The sequence below is a fragment of the Bubalus kerabau genome, chromosome 2 (assembly GCF_029407905.1).
Source record: "Bubalus kerabau isolate K-KA32 ecotype Philippines breed swamp buffalo chromosome 2, PCC_UOA_SB_1v2, whole genome shotgun sequence".
Classification (NCBI taxonomy): domain Eukaryota; kingdom Metazoa; phylum Chordata; class Mammalia; order Artiodactyla; family Bovidae; genus Bubalus; species Bubalus kerabau.
In genome coordinates this window covers 103434759-103445989 of record NC_073625.1, presented here as the reverse complement: position 1 = coordinate 103445989, position 11231 = coordinate 103434759, and the positions used below count along the sequence as shown (strand labels likewise).

Below are 11231 nucleotides of genomic sequence, written 5' to 3'. Positions count from 1 at the left end.
TGGAGAACACTTAGGGAACTGATTACCAGCTGGATCTGTCTCTCTCTTTTTGAGTTCCCCTTTTCTCCTCCTGATCACCTCTGTCTCCTTCCTCCCTCTTCTCTTCTCTGTCTAACTCTGTGAACATCTCTGAGGGGTCCAGACTGTGAAGAGCACATAGGGAATTGATTACTGGCTAGCTTGCTCTCTCCCCTTTTGATTCCCCCTCTTCTCCTCCTGGTCACCTCTATCTTCCTCCTCCCTCGTCTCTTCTCCATGTAATTCTGTGAACCTCTCCGGGTGTCCCTCACTGTGGAGAAACTTTTCATCATTAACCTAGATATTTCATCATTGGTGCTGTATAGATGGAGAAGTCTTGAGGCTACCATAAGAATAATTTTGAAATCCAGAGGCAGGAGGCTTAAGTTCAAGACCTGAGAACACCAAAGAACTCCTGACTCCAGGGAACATTAATCGGTAAGAGCTCATCCAAAAGCCTCCATACCTACACTGAAACCAAGCACCACACAAGAGCCAACAAGTTCCAGAGCAAGACACACCATGCAAATTCTCCAGCAACACAGGAACATAGCCTTGAGCTGCAATATACAGGCTGCCCAGTCACACCAAACTCATTGATATCTCAAAACTCACTACTGGACACTTGATTGCACTCCAGAGAGAAGAAATCCATCTCCACCCACCAGAACACCGACACAAACTTCCCTGACCAGGAAACCTTGACAAGCCACCCGTCCAACCCCACCCACCATGAGGAACCTCCACAATAAAGAGGAACCACAAACTGCCAGAATACAGAAAGGCCACCCCAAACACAGCAATATAAACAAGATGAAAAGGCAGAGAAATACTCAGCAGGTAAAGGAACAGGATAAATGCCCACCAAACCAAACAAAAGAGGAAGAGATAGGGAATCTACCTGAAAAAGAATTCAGAATAATGATAGTGAAAATGATCCAAAATCTTGAAAACAAAATGGAGTTACAGATAAATAGCCTGGAGACAGGGATTGAGAAGATGCAAGAAATGTTTAACAAGGACTTAGAAGAAATAAAAAAGAATCTATAATGAATAATGCAATAAACAAGATAAAAAACACTCTGGAGGGAACCAACAGTAGAATAATGGAAGTAGAAGATAGGATAAGTGAGGTAGAAGATAGAATGGTGGAAATAAATGAAACAGAGAGGAAAAAAGAAAAAAGAATTAAAAGAAATGAGGACAACCTCAGAGACCTTGGGGACAATGTTAAACATATCAACAATCAAATCATAGGAATCCCAGAAGAAGAAGACAAAAAGAAAGACCATGAGAAAATACCTGAGGAGATAATATTTGAAAACGTCCCTAAAATGGGGAAGGAAATAGCCACCCAAGTCCAAGAAACGCAGAGAGCTCCAAACAGGATAAACCCAAGGTGAAACACCCCAAGACGCATATTAATCAAATTAACAAAGATCAAATACAAAGAATAAATATTAAAAGCAGCAAGGGAAAAACAACAAATAACACACAAGGGGATTCCAATAAGGATAACAGCTGATCTTTCAATAGAAACTCTTTAGGCCAGAAGGGAATGGCAGGACATACTTGAAGTGATGAAAGAGAAAAACCTACAGCCCAGATTACTGTACCCACCAAGGATCTCATTCAAATATGAAGGAGAAATCAAAAGCTTTACAGACAAGCAAAAGCTGAAAGAATTTAGCACCACCAAACCAGCTCTCTAACAAATGCTAAAGGGTCTTCTCTAGACAGGAAACACAGAAAGGGTGTATAAACTCAAACCCAAAACAACAAAGTAAAGGGCAGTGGGATCATACTTATCAATAATTACCTTAAATGTAAATGGGTTGAATGCCCCAACCAAAAGACAAAGACTGGCTGAACGGATACAAAAAACAAGACCCCTATATGTGTTGTCTACAAGAGACCCACCTCAAAATAAGGGACACATACAGACTGAAAGTGAAGGGCTGGAAAAAGATACTCCATGCAAATAGAGACCAAAAGAAAGCAGGAGTAGCAATACTCATATCAGATAAAATAGACTTTGAAATAAAGGCTGTGAAAAGAGACAAAGAAAGACACTACATAATGATCAAAGGATCAAGAAGAAGATATAACAATTATAAATATATATGCACCCAACATAGGAGCACCGCAGTATGTAAGGCGAATGCTAACAAGTATGAAAGGGGAAATTAACAATAACACAATAATAGTGGAAGATTTTAATACCCCACTCACACCTATGGATAGATCAACTAAACAGAAAATTAACAAGGAAACACAAACTTTAGATGATCCAATAGACCAGTTAGACCTAATTGATATCTATAGGACATTTCACCCCAAAACAATGATTTTTACCTTTTTCTCAAGTGCACATGGAACCTTCTTCAGGATAGATCACATCCTGGGTCATAAATCTAGCCTTGGTAAATTCAAAAACATTGAAATCATTCCAAGCATCTTTTCTGACCACAATGCATTAAGATTAGATGTCAATTATGGGAGAAAAACTAATAAAAATTCTAATATATGGAAGCTGAACAACACATGGCTGAATAACCAACAAATCACAAAAGAAATCACAAAAGAAATCAAAATATGTATAGAAACGAATGAAAATGAAGACAAAACAACCCAAAACCTATGGGACACTGTGAAAGCAGTGCTAATGGGAAGGTTCATAGCAATACAGGCATACCTCAAGAAACAAGAAAAAAGTCAAAAAAATAACCTAACTCTACACCTAAAGCAACTAGAAAAGGAAGAAATGGAGAACCCCAGGGTTAGTAGAAGGAAAGAAATCTCAAAAATTAGGGCAGAAATAAATGCAAAAGAAACAAAAGAGACCATAGCAAAAATCAACAAAGCTAAAAGCTCGTTCTTTGAGAAGATAAATAAAATTGAAAAACCGTTAGCCAGACTCATCAAGAAACAAGGGAAGAAGAATCAAATCAACAAAATTAGGAATGAAAATGGAGAAATCACAACAGACAACACAAAGATACAAAGGATCATAAGAGACTACTATCAGCAACTATATGTCAATAAAATGGACAATGTGGAAAAAATGGACAAATTCTTAGAAAAGTACAACTTTCTAAAACTGAACCAGGAAGAAATAGAAAATCTTAACAGACCCATCACAAGCACGGAAATTGAAACTGTAATCAAAAACTTCCAGCAAACAAAAGCCCAGGACCAGATGGCCTCACAGCTGAACTCTAGAAAAATTTAGAGAAGAGCTAACACCTACCTATCCTGCTCAAACTCTTCCAGAAAATTGCAGAGGAAGGTAAACTTCCAAACTCATTGTATGAGGCCACCATCACCCTAATACCAAAACCTGACAAAGATGCCACAAAAAAAGAAAACTACAGGCTAATATCACTGATGAACTTAGATGCAAAAATCCTTAAGAAAATTCTAACGAACAAAATATCAAACAACATACAATATCAAAATATCAAACAATATCAAACAAAATATCAAACCAACAACATATCAAAAAGATCATACATCATGACTAAGTGGACTTTATCCCAGGGATGCAAGGATTCTTCAATATCTGCAAATCAATCAATGTAATACACCACATTAACAAATTGAAAGATAAAACCCATATGATTATCTCAATAGGTGAAGAGAAAACCTTTGACAAAAGTCAACATCCATTTATGATAAAAACCCTCCAGAAAGCAGGAATAGAAGGAACATACCTCAATATAATAAAAGCTATATATGACAAACCCACAGCAAACATTATCCTCAAAGGTGAAAAATTGAAAGCATTTCCCCTAAAGTCAGGAACAAGACAAGTGTGCCTATTCTCACCACTACTATTCAACATAGTTTTGGAAGTTTTGGCCACAGCAATCAGAGCAGAAAAAGAAATAAAAAGAATCCAGATTGGAAAAGAAGATGTAAAACTCTCACTGTTTGCAGATGACATGATCCTCTACATCAGACCAGATCAGTCGCTCAGTCGTGTCCAACTCTTTGCGACCCCATGAATCGCAGCACGCCAGGCCTCCCTGTCCATCACCAACTTCCGGAGTTCACTAAGACTCACGTCCATCAAGTCAGTGATGCCATCCAGCCATCTCATCCTCTGTCGTCCCCTTCTCCTCCTGCCCCCAATCCCTCCCAGCATCAGAGTTTTTTCCAATGAGCCAACTCTTTGCATGAGGTGGCCAAAGTACTGGAGTTTCAACTTCAGCATCATTCCTTCCAAAGAAATGCCAGGGCTGATCTCCTTCAGAGTGGACTGGTTGGATCTCCTTGCAGTCCAAGGGACTCTCAAGAGTCTTCTCCAACACCACAGTTCAAAAGCATCAATTCTTCGGCACTCAGCCTTCTTCACAGTCCAACCCTCACATCCATACATGACCACTGGAAAAACCATAGCCTTGACTAGATGGACCTTTGTTGGCAAAGTAATGTCTCTGCCTTTGAATATGCTATCTACGATGGTCATAACTTTCCTTCCAAGGAGTAAGTGTCTTTTAATTTCATGGCTGCAGTCACCATCTGTAGTGATTTTGGGGCCCAGAAAAATAAAGTCTGACACTGTTTCCGCTGTTTCCCCATCTATTTCCCATGAAGTGGTGGGACCAGATGCCATGATCTTCATTTTCTGAATGTTGAGCTTTAAGCCAACTTTTTCACTTTCCACTTTCACTTTCATCAAGAGGCTTTTGAGTTCCTCTTCACTTTCTGCCATAAGGGTGGTGTCATCTGCATATCTGAGGTTATTGATATTTCTCCCGGCAATCTTGATTCCAGTTTGTGTTTCTTCCAGTCCAGCGTTTCTCATGATGTACTCTGCATATAAGTTAAATAAATAGGGAGACAATATACAGCCTTGACGAACTCCTTTTCCTATTTGGAACCAGTCTGTTGTTCCATGTCCAGTTCTAACTGTTGCTTCCTGACCTGCATACAAATTTCTCAAGAGGCAGATCAGGTGGTCTGGTATTCCCATCTCTTTCAGAATTTTCCACTGTTTATTGTGATCCACACAGTCAAAGGCTTTGGCATAGTCAATAAAGCAGGAAGAGATGTTTTTCTGGAACTCTCTTGCTTTTTCCATGATCCAGCGGATGTTGGCAATTTGATCTCTGGTTCCTCTGCCTTTTCTAAAACCAGCTTGAACATCTGGAAGTTCACGGTTCACGTATTGCTGAAGCCTGACTTGGAGAATTTTGAGCATTACTTCACTAGCATGTGAGATGAGTGCAATTGTGCAGTAGTTTGAGCATCCTTTGGCATTGCCTTTCTTTGGGATTGGAATGAAAACTGACCTTTTCCAGTCCTATGGCCACTGCTGAGTTTTCCAAATTTGCTGGCATATTGAGTGCAGCACTTTCATAGCATCATCTTTCAGGATTTGGAATAGCTCAACTGGAATTCCATCACCTCCACTAGCTTTGTTCATAGTGATGCTTTCTAAGGCCCACTTGACTTCACATTCCAGGATGTCTGGCTCTAGGTCAGTGATCACACCATCGTGATTATCTGAGTCGTGAAAATCTTTTTTGTACAGTTCTTCTGTGTATTCTTGCCATCTCTTCTTAATATCTTCTGCTTCTGTTAGGTCCGTACCATTTCTGTCCTTTATCGAACCCATCTTTGCATGAAATGTTCCTTTGGTATCTCTGATTTTCTTGAAGAGATCCCTAGTCTTTCCCATTCTGTTGTTTTCCTCTATTTCTTTGCATTGATCGCTGAAGAAGGCTTTCTTATCTCTTCTTGCTATTCTTTGGAACTCTGCATTCAGATACTTATATCTTTCCTTTTCTCCTTTGCTTTTTGCTTCTCTTCTTTTCACAGCTATTTGTAAGGCCTCCCCAGACAGCCATTTTGCTTTTCTGCATTTCTTTTCCATGGGGATGGTCTTGATCCCTGTCTCCTGTACAATGTCACGAACCTCATTCTGTAGTTCATCAGGTACTCTATCTATCAGATCTAGGCCCTTAAATCTATTTCTCACTTCCACTGTATAATCATAAGGGATTTGATTTAGGTCATACCTGAATGGTCTAGTGGTTTTCCCTACTTTCTTCAATTTAAGTCTGAATTTGGCAATAAGGAGTTCATGGTCTGAGCCACAGTCAGCTCCTGGTCTTGTTTTTGCTGATTGTATAGAGCTTCTCCATCTTTGGCTGCAAAGAATATAATCAATCTGATATCGGTGTTGACCATCTGGTGATGTCCATGTATAGAGTCTTCTCTTGTGTTGTTGGAAGAGGGTGTTTGTTATGACCAGTGCATTTTCTTGGCAAAACTCTATTAGTCTTTGCCCTGCTTCATTCCGTATTCCAAGGCCAAATTTGCCTGTTACTCCAGGTGTTTCTTGACTTCCTACTTTTGCATTCCAGTCCCCTATAATGAAAAGGACATCTTTTTTGGGTGTTAGTTCTAAAAGGTCTTGTAGGTCTTCATAGAACCATTCAACTTCAGCTTCTTCAGCGTTACTGGTTGGGGGCATAGACTTGGATTACTGTGATATTGAATGGTTTGCCTTGGAAACGAACAGAGATTATTCTGTCGTTTTTGAGATTGCATCCAAGTACTGCATTTTGGACTCTTTTGTTGACCATGATGGCCACTCCATTTCTTCTGAGGGATTCCTTCCCGCAGTAGTAGATATAATGGTCATCTGAGTTAAACTCACCCATTCCAGTCCATTTCAGTTCGCTGATTCCTAGAATGTCAACATTCACTCTTGCCATCTCTTGTTTGACCACTTCCAATTTGCCTTGATTCATGGACCTGATGTTCCAGGTTCCTATGCAATATTGCTCTTTACAGCATTGGACCTTGCTTCTATCACCAGTCACATCCACAGCTGGGTATTGTTTTTGCTTTGGCTCCATCTCTTCATTCTTTCTGGAGTTATTTCTCCACTGATCTCCAGTAGCATATTGGGCACCTACTGACCTGTGGAGTTCCTCTTTCAGTATCCTATCATTTTGCCTTTTCATACTGTTCATGGGGTTCTCAAGGCAAGAATACTGAAGTGGTTTGCCATTTCCTTCTCCAGTGGACCACATTGTGTCAAATCTCTCCACCATGACCCGCCCATCTTGGGTTGCCCCACGGGTGTGGCTTAGTTTCATTGAGTTAGACAAGGCTGTGGTCCTAATGTGATTAGATTGACCTCCTCCATAGTTTGGCCTCAGGTCAAGCAACAGGAAGGGAACACAGCCTGGCTCATCAACAGAAAATTGGGTTAAAGGTTTACTGAACATGGCCCCACCCATCAGAACAAGACCCAGTTTCCCCCTCAGTTTCCCCCTCTCTCCCATCAGGTAGCTTTCATAAGCCTCTTATCCTTATACATCAGAGGGCAGACAGAATGAAAAACCATAGTCACAGAAAACTAACCAAACTGATTACATGGACCACAACTTTGTCTAGCTCGATGAAACTATGAGCCATGCTGTGTAGGGTCACCCAAGATGCACGGGTCATTGAGGAGAGTTCTGACAAAACGTGGTCCACTGGAGAAGAGAATGGCAAACCACTTCAGTATTCTTGCCTTGAGAACCCCATGAACAGTATGAAAAGGCAAAAGGGTATGACACTGAAAGATGAACTCCCCCGGTCAGTAAGTGCCCAATATACGACTGGAGAAGAGTGGAGAAATATCTCCAGAAAGAATGAAGAGACAGAGCCAAAGCAAAGCCAACAACCAGTTGTGGATGTGACCAGTGATGAAAGTAAAGTCCGATGCTGTAAAGAGCAATATTGCATAGGAACCTGGAATGTTAAGTTCATGAACCAAGGCAAAATCAAGGAAGTGGTCAAATAGGAAATGGCAAGGGTGAATATCAACATTTTAGGAATCAGTGGACTAAAATGGACTGGAATGGGTGAATTTAACTCAGATGACCATTATATCTACTATTGTGGGCAAGAATCCCTTAGAAGAAATGGAGTAGCCATCATAGTCAACAAAAGAGTCCAAAATGCATACTTAGATCAATCTCAAAAACAACAGAATGATCTCTGTTCATTTCCAAGACAAACCATTAAATATCACAGTAATCCAAGTCTATGCCCCAACCAGTAGTGCTGAAGAAGCTGAAATTGAATGGTTCTCTGAAGACCTACAAGACCTTCTAGAACTAACACCCCAAAATGATGTCCTTTGCATTATAGGGGACTGGAATGCAAAAGTAGGAAGTCAAGCGCTACCTGGAGTAACACCCTACTTAGATAAATGGATAGATCAACCAAGAAGAAAGTAATAAGGAAACACTTGCTTTAAATGACACATTAGCCAGATTGACTTAGTAGAATTATAGAAAATATTCCATCCAAAAGGAACAGAATATACATTATTTTCAAGTGCACTTGGACTATGCTCCAGGATAGATCACATTCTAGGATACAAAGTTTGTCTCAATAAATGTAAGAAAATTAAAATCATATCAAAAATCTTTTCTGACCACAATGCTTTGAGACCAAAAATCAATTGCAAGGAAAAAATACAAAAGCCCACAAATACATGGAGGCTAAACAATATGCTACTAAGCAACCATAGATTACTGAAAAAAATCAAAGGAATCAAAAAGTACCTTGAGACAAAAATAAACACACAAGGATCCCAAATCTATGGGACATAGCAAAAACATTTCTATAATGGAATTTTATAAGATCATTCACAGTAGATACTGTAGAAACAAACCATAATTATCTTCCATTGAATTCCACACAAATAAAAAAAGAAAAAAGAATGATACAGATACCTGTTCCTTGTAATTTTAGGGGTGGAATTCAGTTGGCCTGGAAGAAGCGATAAAATACAGAGAACAGAAAATAAAATAAAAAAATATTTCTCACAAGTAAATAGATATAGTGATTGCTTCATTTATTAATTTAATTCTAGCTGTAATAGAAGGTCTTCTCTGGTGGTTCAGCAGTAAAGAATCTGCTTGCAATTCAGGAGATGCAAGTTTGATACCAGGGTAGGGATGATCCCCTGGAGAAGTAAATGGCAACCCATTCTAGTATTCTTGCCTGGGAAATCCCGTGGACAGAGGAGCCTGGCAGGCTACAGTCCATGAGGTGGCAAGAGAGTCAGACACAACTTAGCAACTAAACAACAACAAAACAATCCTGCATGTGTTACTTATATTTCCACTTAAATGATTTACTCAGAAACAATCTTGTCTTTTATTTCATTAAAACATTATGTGAACTTTATCACTTTAAAAAGCTTTACTTAGTTTCTTTTGATTAACCATCCCCCAAATGGATTTACATGGTTAACTTTAGGAAGATTATTTTCTTCAAGAAATACTACTGTTTTGTGGCCACTACAAGTACACATATGAAGGTTCTGAATGCTTTTCTGCCCATCAGAAGGATCATTTGATCAGCACTTCTTTAGCTTTTACTTCTGTCTTTGATGAGTTCACGTTTCACTCCCTATTCTTTGACCTTTCTTCTCTGCACATCCCTTTTATAGCCATCCAAAGAGCCTCACAGACTTTGAGTGAGTAGAATTATAAAGAAGTATCACACATGACAAATAAGTATTTAATTTCAAAATCATTCCAGTATTCCTCCCCAAATATTTTACTATGAGAGTGGGAATATGAAAATTTGCTCTATGGTATTGTAACCAAGCAATTTCAATGAAAATATCCTTTTCATAGTATGTTTAGAAAAAAGCAATGGGTCTATTATTATTCCTAAAAATTTCCCCAGATAAGGAACTCTGGGGAGTTAAATTCTATCTTGCCTGTCTTTATTGCATTCTCAATAAATCCCATCTAGAATGGGATTTCCCTGGTGGCTCAGTAGGTAAAGAATCTGCCTGCAATCCAGGAGTCCCGAGCTCAATCTCCGTGTCAGGAAGCTCCCCTAGAGAAGGGAATGGCTGCTCTGCTCACTCCAGTATCCTTGCCTGACGAATTCCATGCACAAAGGAGCCTAGCCGACTACAGTCCCTGGGCTCACAAAGAGTCAGACAGGGCTAAGTGACTAACACTTTCACTTTATGTTCATACGGCTAGCAGCTAAGTCGCTTCAGTCCTGTCCTACTCTGCGCGACCCCATAGACGGCAGCCCACCAGGCTCCTCTGCCCCTGGGATTCTCCAGGCAAGAATACTGGAGTGGGTTGCCATTTCCTTCTGCAATGCATGCACGCGTGCTAAGTTGCTTCAGTCGTGTCTGACTCTGTGCGATCCCATAGACGGCAGCCCACCAAGCTCCATCCACAGGATTCTCTAAGCAAGAATACTGGAGTGGGTTGCCATTTCCTTCTTCATCATACGGCTAGACTAGCCACTCTCTCTCTCTCTCGTTTCCTAATTCAGCAGCCTGCATCTTCATATTTCAAATTTTCTACAACTCAATCTTATCTAGGAATCTCACTTCCACTAGAATTCTGGGAAAACAGTGTCCATTGGCTCTTTGCCACTAATCTACTGTTCCTAAGCTTTAAATTAATATAACAATACAATTTCTAGAGTTTCCTTTTCACCCTTGCTTAGGTATTGACTTATTTTTAAAATACAACAGCCTTAATAGTTCAAGGATTGCCACAGATGTTCAGAGGTAATGATGCTGTGTAGCACTTTCTACGGAGAAGGCAATGGCACCCACTCCAGTACTCTTGCCTGGAAAATCCCATGGATGAAGGAGCCTGGTAGGCTGCAGTCCATGGGGTCGCTAGGAGTCGGACATGGCTGAGCGACTTCACTTTCACTTTTCACTTTCATACATTGGAGAAGGAAATGGCAACCCACTCCAGTGTTCTTGCCTAGAGAATCCCAGGGACGGGGAAGCCTGGTGGGCTGCGGTCTATGGGGTTGCAGAGTCAGACACGACTGAAGCGACTTAGCAGCAGCAGTAGCAGCAGCACTTTCTAAGACTGTACTGTGTCAGCCAATCAAGTCATGGGTTGTGAACCTAAAGCCAATGGGTGCAGGCCAGGGGCGGGGCTTAGGGCAAGTAACTGTCAATGAGGTTGCAGTTGGTTGTGGCTGTTTCTGGATGAACGGATTAGCTACCTTCCACCTATCACTTACATACTACATAATACTCCTCCTGAAGCTCTGGATGGTGAGTCTCCTTTAGCTTCCCATTCAGGAAATTGCCCTTCCCCGCTGGTACTTTGTTCCTCAAAGAGGAAACAAATGCTTTCACAGTATTCCAGCTACAGATTCAGCAACCATTCGTCTTGTAGTTTCCACTTTTTCTA

General features: G+C 40.4%; 1 pseudogene; it reads right to left on the bottom strand.

Annotated features, from left to right (window-relative positions):
• Positions 1-5962: 5962 nt before the first annotated feature.
• Positions 5963-7488, bottom strand: LOC129644455 (craniofacial development protein 2-like; annotated as a pseudogene).
• Positions 7489-11231: the final 3743 nt, after the last annotated feature.